Source organism: Lolium rigidum, chromosome 1 (assembly GCF_022539505.1).
Source record: "Lolium rigidum isolate FL_2022 chromosome 1, APGP_CSIRO_Lrig_0.1, whole genome shotgun sequence".
NCBI classification, from domain to species: Eukaryota; Viridiplantae; Streptophyta; class Magnoliopsida; order Poales; family Poaceae; genus Lolium; species Lolium rigidum.
The window spans coordinates 75,161,007-75,175,734 of record NC_061508.1 but is presented as its reverse complement, the minus strand read 5'-3'; the positions used below and the strand labels follow the sequence as shown (position 1 = coordinate 75,175,734).

The window sequence follows — 14,728 nt, the reverse complement described above, 5'->3', positions numbered from 1 at the left end:
GAATAAGACCCGAAACCAAAACCTTCCATGTTGTAGGGAAACCTACTCAAGGTGGGACTCCCACCCAAGTGGGATTCCCACCCTTCCATGTGGGGGTGGCCGGCCCCTATGGTGGAGTCCACTTGGGACTCCACCCCTCTAGGGTTGGCCGGCCATGGGTGGTGGAGTCCCTTCGGGACTCCGCCTTCCAAAGTGATTTCTTCCGGACTTTTCTAGAACCTTCTAGAACCTTCCATAAATGCACCCGATCATTTTCAAACACATAAAATGACATCCTATATATGAATCTTATTCTCCGGACCATTCCGGAACTCCTCGTGATGTCCGGGATCTCATCCGGGACTCCGAACAAATATTCAAACTCCATTCCATATTCAAGTTCTACCATTTCAACATCCAACTTTAAGTGTGTCACCCTACGGTTCGCGAACTATGCGGACATGGTTGAGTACTTACTCCGACCAATAACCAATAGCGGGATCTGGAGATCCATAATGGCTCCCACATATTCAACGATGACTTAGTGATCGAATGAACCATTCACATACGATACCAATTCCCTTTGTCACGCGATATTTTACTTGTCCGAGGTTTGATCATCGGTATCACTCTATACCTTGTTCAACCTCGTCTCCCGACAAGTACTCTTTACTCGTACCGTGGTATGTGGTCTCTTATGAACTTATTCATATGCTTGCAAGACATTAGACGACATTCCACCGAGAGGGCCCAGAGTATATCTATCCGTCATCGGGATGGACAAATCCCACTATTGATCCATATGCTTCAACTCATACTTTCCGGATACTTAATCCCACCTTTATAACCACCCATTTACGCAGTGGCGTTTGATGTAATCAAAGTACCTTTCCGGTATAAGTGATTTACATGATCTCATGGTCATAAGGACTAGGTAACTATGTATCGAAAGCTTATAGCAAATAACTTAATGACGTGATCTTATGCTACGCTTAATTGGGTGTATCCATTACATCATTCACATAATGACATAACCTTGTTATTAATAACATCCAATGTTCATGATCATGAAACTATGATCATCTATTAATCAACAAGCTAGTTATACAAGAGGCTTACTAGGGACTCCTTGTTGTTCACATAACACACATGTATCAATGTTTCGGTTAATACAATTATAGCATGGCATGTAAACATTATCATAAACACAAAGATATATTATAATAACCATTTTATTATTGCCTCTTGGGCATATCTCCAACAGAAGTCGCCAGAAACCCTCCAGAACGCCGCCACATCGCGAAACTCCGTCTCGGGAGCCAGAAGTCTCCGTTCTGGCACTCCGTCGGGACGGGGAATTGGAGGAGATCATCGCCATCATCACCACCGATGCCTCTCCATCGACCAGCCATGTTTCCCCCATCCATGTGTGAGTAATTCCCCGCTGTAGGCTGAAGGGGATGGTAGGGATTGGATGAGATTGGTCATGTAATAGTGTAAGATTGTTAGGGCATAGTGCCTAGTGTCCGTAATTGGTACTTTGATGATATTGTTGTAACTTGTTATGCTTAATGCTTGTCACTAGGGCCCGAGTGCCATGATCTCAGATCTGAACATGTTATTATTTCATCATGATATTCATTGTTTATGGTCTTACTCGCAAGTTGTATACACATGTCGCCGTCCGGAACCAATGGCCCCGAAGTGACAAATCGGGACAACCGGAGGGGATGGTAGTGATGTGAGGATCACATGTGTTCACGGAGTGTTAATGCTTTGTTCCGGTACTCTATTAAAAGGAGTACCTTAATATCCGATAGATTCCCTTGAGGCCCGGCTGCCACCGGCTGGTAGGACAAAAGATGTTGTGCAAGTTTCTCATTGCGAGCACGTACGACTATAATTGGAACACATGCCTATTGATTGCTTTGTACTTAGACACCGTTTTATTATTATCTGCAAATTCTCTGCTTGACTGTTACATGAGTTTCTCTCATCCATGCAACGCCCGTTATCCGTCCCCGTGCCTACAGTATTTTAATCCTGTTGTTTACTATAATCACTGCTGCTTGTCTCGTTACTCTGCTGCTGTTATTTCACTACCGCTACTTGCTATAAAACCGTTACTACTGATAAACTCTTGCGAGCAAGTCTGTTTCCAGTGCAGCTGAATTGACAACTCCGCTGTTAAGGCTTTCAAGTATTCTTTGTCTCCCCTTGTGTCGAATCAATAAATTGGGTTTTACTACCCGCGAAGACTGCTGCGATCCCCTATACTTGTGGGTCATCACACCTCCACCACCGTACGGGTTGCCCCCGCCAATGGGGCGATATGCGCCCGGAGCGGGCGGTGCATAGTAGTCAGGCGCACGAGGGCGATGATCGGCCGGAGGTGCTGGTCTTGAGGCGACGTTGGCCGACGAGGTCCATCCTTCGACTTGGGCCTGCTGCGCCTGGGGTGCCTCGAAGGAGATGATGTGAGCATAGAAATCAACATAGGGCACAGACTTGTTACCAACGGTGAGTGATGCTGCGATGCCGTTTTACGCGGAGCCAAGCCCGGTGATGATGTAATCGACGAGGTCGTCGTCGGAGATGGGCGATCCGGCGGCGGCCATGGAGTCCGCCAGAGACTTCATCATGTGCATGTAATCAGCTGCGGATCGATCCTCCTTCCGCAGGCTCTGAAGTTGACGTCGGATATTCCGGACGTTGGCGCGGCTGTGGGCGCCGAACATGGCGTGAACGGATGTACACGCTGCAGCCGCCGTCTTGCAGCCAATCAGCTGGCACGAGATGGATGGCTCCATAGCTCCGAGAAGAAAGCCCAGAACCTTCTGATCCTGAGTCCACCAATGGTGGTAAGCGGAGTTAGGGATGGTCACCGCCTTGTCTCCCTCCCTCGTGGTGATCTTTGTCGCCGGTGTGGGCTTGGTCCCATCGAGATGACCGTGAAGATCGGCGCCGGAGAGGTTGGGCAGGAGGAGGCCCTTCCATAGCAGGAAGTTGCCATGGTCGAGACGAACGGGAACGGAGAGCGAGATCGCGGCAGGAGTTGAGGCCGTCGATGACGAGGTGAGGGCGCCGATGTCCGTCGTCGTGAGTGCAGACGACGACATGATGATGCCGCGGAGAGGTGCTCGCGGTGAGAGTGGAGCGGAGGCAGGCTTCGATCGGATCTGCAGCCACGCGACGCGGAGAGGGGCTCGCGGCGGCGGTGCTCTGATACCAAGATAAACGAAGTGGTTTTAGGGTTTTGCGTGGGGTAAACAGCCCTCACGTCTTTCCACTATATATAAGGATCAGTACAGGTACAATACACGTATACACATATTTGTACAATAGGCTAGACTACTTAACAAAACTGACGAATATGGAGCTCATTCACCCCCCTTTCTTTCTCTCTCATAGCTACAGTAGCTTAGAGCCCTTTCTTCTCTCCCGGGCCAAACCGAGGCCCTCCTCGGCGACGATGCCGTCGGTGAGGTGCTGAGGCGAGGCGCCGGCCTTAGCCTTGTATATACTAGGGTTAGATCTGTAGGTGTATGGTCCTCTATGGCGTATAGGAGTAGGTTACCAGATCTCTACAGCCAGATCCGGTGGTGTTCATCCTCTCTGCTTTGAGTTGGATCTGCAGCTCGACGGAGGTGGTGGAAGCAGTGGGGAACTCCATCAATAAGGCTGGTGAGTCAGTCAATCAGAGCATCCAACTTCTTCTCTGCATCAGGCAAGTTCCTTCTCTCATCTTGGCCGGCCATGGCGGCGAGGGAGTTGAAAGGGGAAGCTTTGCCTTGGTGTCTGCTGGAAGCTGCTGGTTTCTCTATCGATTGAGCTTGGGTAGAAGTGTTTTCCTATGCCAGTTTTTCCTGGCCGGCCGTGGTGGCGAGGAGGAAGACGGTGGCGGATTGACTTACTACTATCCTCTGCTCAACCGAAGTCTGCCTAAAGGGTGCTATGTTGTACTGGACAGCGATCTTCGCGCAAATCATGCGGCGTCCATGACTGACGCCGCGATCTTCGGCCGGCAGGGCGGCCTTATTTCAACCTCCTTCGCGGAGGCCCTCATCGGGCTTCTTCGCCGGAGCTCGACACAACCTGGAAGCCAAGTGGTTCGTCCCCGGAAGCTAGGAGGTGTCCGGCGGCAGAAGCCCATCGCCGGAATTGGGCCATCGAGCGCTCTGCCCAAGGATCTCGGCGGCGACGCCTGGAGATCGCCGGCGTTTGGTGGCAGAGATACCCAAGGACCCGATTGGTTTTTATCTTCTTGTTCTAGGGTGTTTTTGTAAGAAGGAAGGCCTTATCTTCAAATTGTATGGTTCTTAGTGCAAGTGATGTTAGGGGCCTTCTTGTAAAACTGTACCTGCCAAGTTTTAAGTAATCCAGTGTCTGGAATGTTCAAAAAAAAAAAAAAACTGACGAATATACAGACAATGACTTCAAAATCCCGTTGTCAGAAAATGCCATTGATTTGGGACCATAATTTACTCATCCACGATCCTTAGTGGCATACTGGCATAAAAGCCAAGCCAAATTCGCTCCTCGTTTCCACTGATGATAACGTTAACAATATTTCTCGGATTTCTTCGCATTGTGGTGTATTGCATTTCATCACTGTCAAGTTTATTTCATCACTCAGGTACCATACATTCATTATCTGTTTTTACACAAAAAGAGGAATCACTTGGCACAGATAAAAATCGATACCCGGTAATTTGCATTGCAAGGAACGTGAGCAGCGGAGCTGAAATTTAAAAAAAAAAATGAAACCGTGTCTAGGAGGAACTAGACACTTTTTGATATAGTAGAAGCGGGACTTGGCGTGACAATTCCGAAATTCGTTCCTGACAGGAATTGAACTCCGATCGTTGGGTGCGCCACTGCGACCCCAACCACTGGGCTAAGCCCACGGAGCTGAAATAAGTCATAAATCTGCATGTATCAAATTAAGGCACCAACCGAATGCTTGGCGGAATGCTAGAGCGTCTAACTCTAGATCAGAAGGTTGCATGTTTGGCTCATGTAGAGTTAAAACCCCTAAGTAAGTCCGGCTTCTTTAAAAAAATTATCAAAGTAAGTCATTGGGAGAGGATGGTGGATGCTAGCTTTCACCTGCAATAGTTGGTTCCCTGGAGTTCGTTAGATATGAGAAGACTATCACCGCAAGCACGATACATCAGATTTTCTGGTGCATCACAAGCCTATGCAGTCATGCAGCCTACTATGAATAAGATGTGCAGGAAAATAAACCTTCAAATTTACTTGAGGATTGATCAGAATATACATATAACTTACACTGTGTATTGCAATTGCATTGTGTGCTCTCTCTGTGTCAATATATATTCCCTTCACGGAATGGAGGGTCTACTACATCTAGGTCTGCAACAACCATTGCTCACAAGACACAAATGGCTCAGTTTCCACAAATAATTTTTTTTAGGGACATAAAATGATTGGTATTTCAAATTAAGTCTTACTAGGTCTTACGCAGCTTGTTTCCGGTGGCAGCTACCTCATGGGCCAGTGCAGAACTCCTTCAGGTACATCCATAATCCCAAAAATGCATCTGGTATCGGCAAGTCACCTTGGATCAGCCCATAATATCGTTTGAGAGCAATCGAATTTTATAGGAATTTGTGAACACATTACGTCGTGTCATTTGAAATTTAGGTGTAGTAGAACATGCTCGATCTGACACAGGAATCACGTCATACGGAACGATGACGGTCAGACTCAACAGATAGTGTGCCATGACAATTGAAGTAAACATATTCACTCGTTGGGATTCCATTATAGGCACCGGTATCAGGAAAGTAGCTTACCTCCTCTCATGTTGCTCTCTTGCAAATAACAATACTGACAAAAAAAAAAGTGTATCAGTGGGGATCTTGGATGAGTGTAAATTTTGGTACTAATCAATTGTTTTTCTGACATTGGGATTTGTTTTTGGTACCAATCAGTTGCCTTTCCGACATTGGGATTTGGTTCACTCATCCATGAGTCTCCGTGATACAATCATACACGAGCCGAGTATGCTCATGATCTTCTCATCACGATGTCAAATTTGTACAATTTTTTTTTGAAACGGTCAAACTTATACAATAGTTTTCTTCACATTGACAATGTTATCCCTTCTTCCTAAGCAGTAGCACAGAGACCGCTTGTGATATTGACCACTTGTTGTGTTGCTATCTCGTTTGCGCTGCCTAGGTAGTTATCATGACGAGTTGATATGGTCAAAATAAGGTGCATTGTATACCTTATAAAAGCCCTTGATCCAACTTTAGCCGGGCAAAGCCAGCCTGAGCTTTTGATATCAACATCGAAAGGAGCACATTGTCTGATTAAAAGATTTCACAAAGGGAGAACACAAAACATGAGCAGTTCAAGGAGGGTCAAAGGTGTTACACGAAAATATTGGGAAGTCTTTAACAGCAGCACCCACGCAACAGTAAGTCCAAAGTCGAACGTCTTGAATGCTTCGTCTGGTATCAAGTAGTGGGGGTACATCAGCGGCGTTGAAGACCACGGAATTCTGCCATCTTCTCCTAGCATATACAGCTTTGAAAGATGAAAATGGGAACTTCTTTTCGAAGGCAGTCCATGGTAGATCCATTATGAAATAAGTTTTTATAGTACTGTGTTTATTTGGCTTTATAAATAATGACATAATTTCTGTAAATTCCTTCGAATTTATAAAAAACAACTTAGGAGAAAAGGGGATATTCACTTTGGCTCATAGGAGCATTTGCTCCCATTATGTGAATCAACATTTCGAAGTGTCAAAAAATTCTAAACTAAAAAATTTCATGTACATCTACACATTTTATGTTCGTACACAAGTTTTCAAAAAAAACTATAAAAAATTGTGGCTCCAGTAAAAAAGACAAATTTTGATGCTATAACACGACTACGTACAGGACATTTTTTTGTCTTTTTTGTAGACGCCACATAAAATGTTGTTTCTCCATGAAAACTCGTGCACTAACATAGAATGTCACGATGTACAACAAAAAAATTATGTCAGAATTTTTTGACATTTTTAAAATTGTTTTTTAATTATTTTGTATAATAGGAGCATTTGCTTCTATGAGCCAAAACGCCACCTCCGGAGAAAAGGTACTACTTAGATGTCTTTGATTCTGGGAAGAAGTCTTTGCACATTTCGAGACGAATGGTTCACATTTTGTTTCCTTAGGTTCGTTATATAAATACTAATACTACACCTGTTATCTGAACATTTTAGGGGTTGTGTTCTTTAAACATTGGGGCCGGAGTCCAGAAGGAGAAACAGGAGCAGCTCCCCTGATTTGAGGTTGAAGGATTTCATACAAAAATGTACATAAATTGCACTGTTTTCTGCAAAATTGAATCACCTGGTTGAGACATTGTCAGGATGACTTGCAATCGCGTAGGTCATGATACCTCAGTGATGATCCTTCGTAGTACTGAGCAACCTACTATATGACATGGCTCACAGGAGTGTCTTCCTTTTTCCATGATAGTGTCAATCTTATTCGTCAGTCTTCTTGGCACTGCCAAGTTTATTTCATCACGGTCATGTTTATTCCATCACTCCAATATTATACATTCATTATTTGTTTTCTTCGAGAAGAGAAATCACTTTGGACGAATACAAATTGGTACAATCCAATACTATGTTATAGTATGTGAGCAGCAAGATCTGAAATGATTACACCAAAAAAAAAGATCTGAAATGAATCGCACGTCACCATGTATAAAATTAAGGCGTTGGAAGAGGAGGGAGGATGCTAGCTTTCACCTACATAGTTGGTTCCGTTGAGTTCTTCATATATTTTTGCGAGACGGATGCAAAATCTTTGCTACAACCTACTAATTAAGATATAGTTTGACATGTTAAGACATTACAAAACGGGCTCGGAGGGCCACCAAAATAAAAGCCTACACTCCAGTAGATGGAGAAAAAGTTGTTTGCCCTTGCCGAAGCCCAAAGCTCATGCTTGATCAAATTGAATATCCATAGGCATAGGGGAACAGTTCTTGAACACACTCCCGTCAGGGCCGAGCCGGCAAAATCCAGGGCCTGTGCGAATATCTAAAATGGGCCACATCTTACAAGAAAATTTAAACTATTCAATAAGTATAATGTATATGTTTACTATCTTACATAAGAATTGGAAATATGAAGAACCTTACCTATTTCACTCATGGTTTCATAATGTTTATTTGAACAACATCATTCTTTTAGCATTCTTCAAAATAAAATTTTCAATGATATCTTTATAATCAAACTTCTCCAACACTTCACTCGCAAGTGATATTATCACCAAATCACTGATTCTAAAACACTACATTAAAAAAAATAACAACGTAAAAGATCAGGCGCATGCTGCAACACCGATGATCGGCGATCAGCCTAGAAGGAACAAGATGAGCAATATTCGAATTACCTCGTCGCTATCATCCGGCATCGAAGACGGGGCCTGGCCGGTCAAATTGAAGAGACGTCGCTCGTCGCTGTTGCTGGCTCAGCTAGCTGCCTTTCCCGTATGGATCGAAGATGAGGCGAGCCGCGAGGAGCTTCCCAAGGCGTTCCTGGCGTTAGGCGAAAGCGGTTCGCATGCTGGTGGCTGCCTCGTGAATCGTGAATCACCATCTAGCGAAGTCGCGTTGTCGCTTCGTCTTGTCTCAGGATCGCTAAGTTAGGATCGCTAAGTTAGGCTGAAGACCCAGGTAAGCTTCCTTCCTTCTCTTCTTTATATTTTTTCCTACATGAATATATGGGCCTATATAGAATTTGGGGCCCCCCAAAATCTGGGGCCCTGTGCGAGGTGCACATTCTGCACATGTGGCCGTCCGGGCCTAACTCCCGTATAGGAGTAGGATCATCACTGCGATGTAGATAGGTAATATTTCCTCGTGCATCCCAATCCTATGCAGCCTAATATCAACAAACATAAAATGTCAGCCACAGAATGCCCGCATGACCTTGAAATTTATCCAATTATTCATCATGATAAGAATATGCATAAAACTTGTGGTGCATATCGCAACTGCATTGTGTGCTCTCTCTGGACCCTATATATAAGTCTATTCACTGATACTACCACACATGTACTACATTTAGGTCTTCAATAACCATTGCTCACAAGACACAACATGGCTCTATTTCCATACGTGAATGTTTTTCTTTAAAGGGACATGAAGTGGTTGGCATGTCACTTGCCTATCTCACATTAATATACATGCGCGTGATCCTGATATCCTTTTAGAGTGGGAGCAAAGAACACTATGGCTTGCATAGCTTGTTTCCAGAGGCAGCTACTTCATGGACCAATGCAGAGCTCCTTTAGGCACAACCATACTCGGCAAAGTGCACCTGGTATCGGCAAGTCTAGTTGGGTCAGCCCATAATCTTGTTTGAGAACAATCAAATTTTATAGGAATTTGTACACACATTACTTCGTTTCACTCGAAATTCAGGTGTCGCAGAACACGCTCGATCTTTTTTTTTTTGAGAGTACGCCAAGGCGTACCATATTTTTATAGAAGGCAGAATTTTTGAGTACAAGAACACTACAACTCAATGCGAACAACGAGTACGAAGCATAAGAACTAGTCCTAAACTATGCACCAACAACGTGTCTCGACCGAGGCCAACACGCTCGATCTGACATTGGCGGAATCACCTCATACCGAATGATGAGGGTTAGACTGAACAAAGAGCGTGCCATGATTACTGATGTAAACATATTCATTCGTTGGGATTCCGTTACAGGCTCTATCACTACAGACACCTCTCATGTCGCTCTCTATCAACTAACACACTGACAAAAAAAACTTGGAGCGAAAAGGACTCCCAAATCAAAATGTCAGAAAGGCCATTGATTGGTTAAAAAAATTACACTCATCCAAGATCCTCAGTGATGCACCACACGAGCCGAGTACACTCCTGATCTACTCATCACGACGTCAACTTTATACATCAAGTTTCTTCACACTGACAATTTATCCCTTCGTTCTAAGGAGTAGCACAAAGACCGCTTGTACGGGTGTTGGCATATCTCGTACGAGCAGCCTATGTGATTATGATTACGATAAAAGTCCTTGATCCAAGTTCAGCGTGTATGGCGGTGGGTCGAAGCTAGCCTGAACCATTTCATATCAACATCGAAAGGAGCACATAACTGGAACCTCATCCCTGATGGGTGAGGAGTGACTGCAGCGCAGCTGTCACCACGGCTCCACCAGGCACCATCACAACACTCCAGCAGAAAAATAAAAGGAACAAAGCGATGCCACCTCACTAATCTGATTAATTGGTAGATGCAGTTAGTTTCAAGCGACTTTCTGTATTCTAATTCTGTGCCCAAAAATCGAGTCAAACTTTTCTTTGCATAATCTTACTCTCTCCTCTAAATGTGAGCCGCCTAGCATTTTTTTTATAAAAGGAGCATCAACCCACATTTCATTTACATGGAACTGATAAACAGTAAAATGCTGGCTCCAAGAATTCAGTTCTCCCGACACAGATCAAGCAAGATGCCCAGCAGGCATAACCAACTACAAGTTCGGCAGGATAATATTACCTCCGTTCCAAATATAAACTTTTTTATAAAGAAAATTTAGCTTTCTAATTAAAAAGGATTACATTTCGAAACGGAGGTAATACTTCAAAAAGCGCAAACCTTGCCTCATGTGGAAGAAAAACTCTGTTGTAATTCAAAGTTTAATAGGTTTCACAAAGCTTATAGAAAAATTCGACATGTACAACAGCAGATAACCTCCAGAACTCCATTAGTTTGTATATTTTTTTCAAGAAAAATTATGAAATGTATGTTTAGACAGTGTATTGTAATGATGATGTGTTTTTCTAGACTAATAAAAATTTACACAAAAAAATGACTTAGGATAAGTTCCGCGTTTACGTTTGAGAAGCAAGTAGTACATCTTCGCATATTTGGCCGGTCATATAGTTACACGTTTACCGTTGAGGAGTACAAGTGAAGTAGTAGCCTGGGGTTACCTGAACATTTGGGGACTGTTGTCGCAACATTCAGGGGGCGGAGAGTAGGCTGAGAAGGAGAAAGACGATGAGTTCTATGCTCTGAGATTCAAGAATTTAGACAAAACTCAACACGAAATTTCACTGTTTCTCTGCAAAATTACACTCCCTGGTTTGGACATGCTCGGGACGACTTACAGGTAGCATAGGTCACGCTTGCTTAGCGATGAGCATCGGGCTAAACAATCTATTTGACATGATAGGACTGGTTTCCTCTTCCATGATGCGTGCAATTAAAGTATGGATTATGGCACACAACACCGTCTGATGGCATCAGTAAATGCCGCTGTCTCGAAAGCAACTTATCAACCAGATGAGCAGAGGGGCCAGATTAGCAGCAGATGGCACCTATCCTCGTCCCAGGTTGCTCTCCCAACAAACACACTGAGTCACTGACGAAACATTTGGGGCGACAGACAAGGACTTTCAGGGCCTCTTTGATTTGAAGGATTCTAGAAACATAGGAATAGAAATAAATAAAAATGGTATTGCAATGTCATGCGCATTTTAATTCTACTGGATGTTGTATGCACCAAAAAAATTGTTTGATCCCATCACAAGAAAAACAAATGATTATAGAAAAGAGGTTTGAGTGGATGCTAGATTTTCTGTGAAATCAATTGCAAAGTATTTCTTTCAAGAAAGTTCTATGAGATTCAATCCTACAAATGAAACAAACGCCATACAAGAAAATCTGAAAGAAAGAATTTAAATCTTTCAAATTCATATTCAAATCCTTTGAATTAAAGAGGCCCCCAAATCCCAATGTCAAAAAGGCCATAGATTTTGGACTAGAATTTACCCATTATAAAACATGTTTTCATAGTATTGCTTGCTATTATAACTGATATTAAAAAAATTATAAACTGGGTCAAAATTATATCTAAAAAATGACTTTGCACAAAAGTTATACATCTTGTATATTGGGAAAGATGGATTACATCTACTGCATGTACTCGTTTACCAGTTCGTTTGGACAAGGTATGCCATGCTTGCAACCACGCAACAACTACCTAGTTCAGAGAACAAATAATTCCCAGTAAAGTTGTATACGACTTGCACTGTTTTCTGCAAAATTGCCTACCAGGTTGGGACATGCTCGGGGTGACTGGCAGATCCCGTCCTGCTTACTTAGCGATGATCGTCGATCGTACTGAGCAGCCGATATGACATGATAGGAGTGGTATCCTGATTCCGTGATCCGCAATTAAACTATGATTCTGCCGCTATCAGGAAAGCAGCTTATCAACTAGATGAACAGCGAAGTTGGATTAGCAGCAGATGGGGAGATGGCCACCTGAATACCTGACCTTGTCCCATGTCGCTCTCCCAACGGCGTATTTTTTGGGTATTGTAAGCGATGATGTATTTTTTCTGTAAACTCGGTCAAATTTATTATACCAAAAAAAAAATGACTTGGGATGAAAGTTACACTTACATTTTGGAAATGAGGAGTAAAATTGAAGTAGTCGTAGCCCGATGTCTGAATTCTGTTCATTTGGGGGACTAAGTTGTTTGAACACTCTGACTGGATTGTATACAAAATTTCACACGAGTTGCACTGTCTCTCTGCAAAATTGCACTAGTGATTGGGATATGCTCGAGGCACAGATCGCGTACCTCACGCTTGCTCAGTGACGATCATCGTGATGAGCAATCTATATGACGTGATAAGAGTGGTTTGCTTGTTCCATGATGTGCAATTGACTATGGATCCGTGCGATGGTATTGCTGAATGCTGATGCCGCTGTCAGGAAAGCAGCCTATCAACCAGATGAACTGCGCTATCAGATTAGCAGCAGATGGCACCTAACCTCGTCCTATGTCGCTCTCCCAACAAACACACACACACAGACTGAAGAAACATCTGGGGGCGACAGACAAGGACTTCCAAATCCAGATGTCAGAAAGTCCATTGATTTGGCACTAGAATTTACTTACCAAAGATCCTCAGTGGCACACAAGCAAAGCCAATAGTTTTACTCCTCATTTTCCTTGATGAAAGGTTATACTATCAATTTTATTCCTCGGTTTTCTTCAGACTGTGAAGTTCATTACTACATCACTCAGATACATACATTCAATTTTTCCCTCAAAGGGGAAATCAGTCGGCGCAAATACAAATTGGTACAATACAACACGATGCAATGCAAGCTATGTGAGCTGCGAGATCAGAAATCGAGCATACACTCTGGATCAAATTCAGGCATTGGGAGAGGAGGGGAGGCCTACTTCAGGTGTACAGCGGTGTTGTTGGGGGTGGGGGGTGCCGGCGAGGCCTTGCCCTCCAGGAGGAGCGGCTTCCGGTGCACGTCAGCTTTGTTGTTGGGCGGCGGCGATGCCTTGCCCTCGAAGAGCTGCTTCCTGAGCACCTCGTGGAGGCCGTCAAAGAGCCTCTTTTTGACGGAGTCCATGGCGGACTCGAGTCGGTTGAGCAGCTCGGTGGAGTTCTTGTTGTACATGAAGAGGCCGTTGTAGAGGTCGAAGCTGTCGCTGCAGGTGTTGTCGACGAGTCGGAGCAGCGTCTCGTATCCCTTGGTGTCGATGGGGGTGGGCTGGAGGTCGAGCGTGGCGAGCATGCGGCCGACGGTGTGGGTGAGGAACTGCGTCTCGGCGGCGTGCGCGTCGTGGTCGGCGCAGGGCATCTCGACCATGCGGCAGCCCTCGCGCTCGAAGATGTTGAGGAAGGCGTCGGCGCGGGCGCGGCGGGCGGGGGAGTCGCCGACGCGGACCCTGTCGAACACGAAGGGGAGGCCGTCCCAGCCGTCGCGGGCCGACTCCGGGCCGAACATGGGGTGGGTGCAGATGACGTCGAAGTCCTCCGGGAGGAGGTGAGCAGCAGGTTCTTGGGGAACTCCTTGACGGAGAGGACGTCGACGAAGAGCGTGTTGCGGCGGAGGCGGTGCAGCGGGAGCGTGCGGAGGACGGCCTCGGCGGAGAGGATGGAGGTGGCGAGCAGGACCACGTCCGGGTGGCACTCGCAGAGGTCGTGCGGGTCCTGGAAGTAGGACGCGCCCAGGGAGGCGGCGGCGGCGGAGTAGTCGGACCGGGAGTGGGCCAGGAGCGTGTGCCCCTGCCGCGCGAAGGTGCGCGCGAGGAACTGCCCGAAGTTGCCGAAGCCGACGATGGCGATCTTGAGGCGCTGCCGCTCCTCCAGCAGCCCCGCCGCCCGGGACTCGTAGTCGAACGGCTGGGCGGCGTCGATGGCGCGGATGGTGCCGCCGCCGCCGCGCCGGGTGCGGACGGAGGGGAGATGGCGGCGGGAGGCGGCGGAAGAGGCGGGAGGGCGGAATTGGTTGCTCGCCGGCGGGGACGGCGGGCGGCGGCGGTGGGGTCTGGTTGGTTGGTGGAGGCGGAGGGAGGAAGCCGTGGAAGACGACAGCATCTTGAGTGCCGTTTCCTCTGGCTCTGGGCCTCTGGTGTTTTTTTTTTTGGGTCTGGGCTTCGCTCCGCTCCGCTCCGGGGAGAATTTAAATACGCGTGGGATGCGATTCCAGAGCATGTGATTCAGCCGTCGAATTTGTGCAAACATACTTGCTCGTTTCACCGAGCAAATCTAGATAAATTTGTAACAGTTATCCTCTGGACCAAATTATTGGGTTAATAGTTATTTTAAAGATATACCAAGATATACTGTATTAGGCTAAATAGTGCATTAATTGTCCTAAATTACTTTCACCGAGCTCTCTAGCGTTACCTACTCGA

The 14,728-nt window shown here is 45.5% G+C and overlaps 1 pseudogene; it reads right to left on the bottom strand.

Annotated features, from left to right (window-relative positions):
* Positions 1-13,108: 13,108 nt before the first annotated feature.
* On the bottom strand, positions 13,109-14,439 carry LOC124675893 (annotated as a pseudogene).
* Between the last annotated feature and the right edge of the window lie 289 nt (positions 14,440-14,728).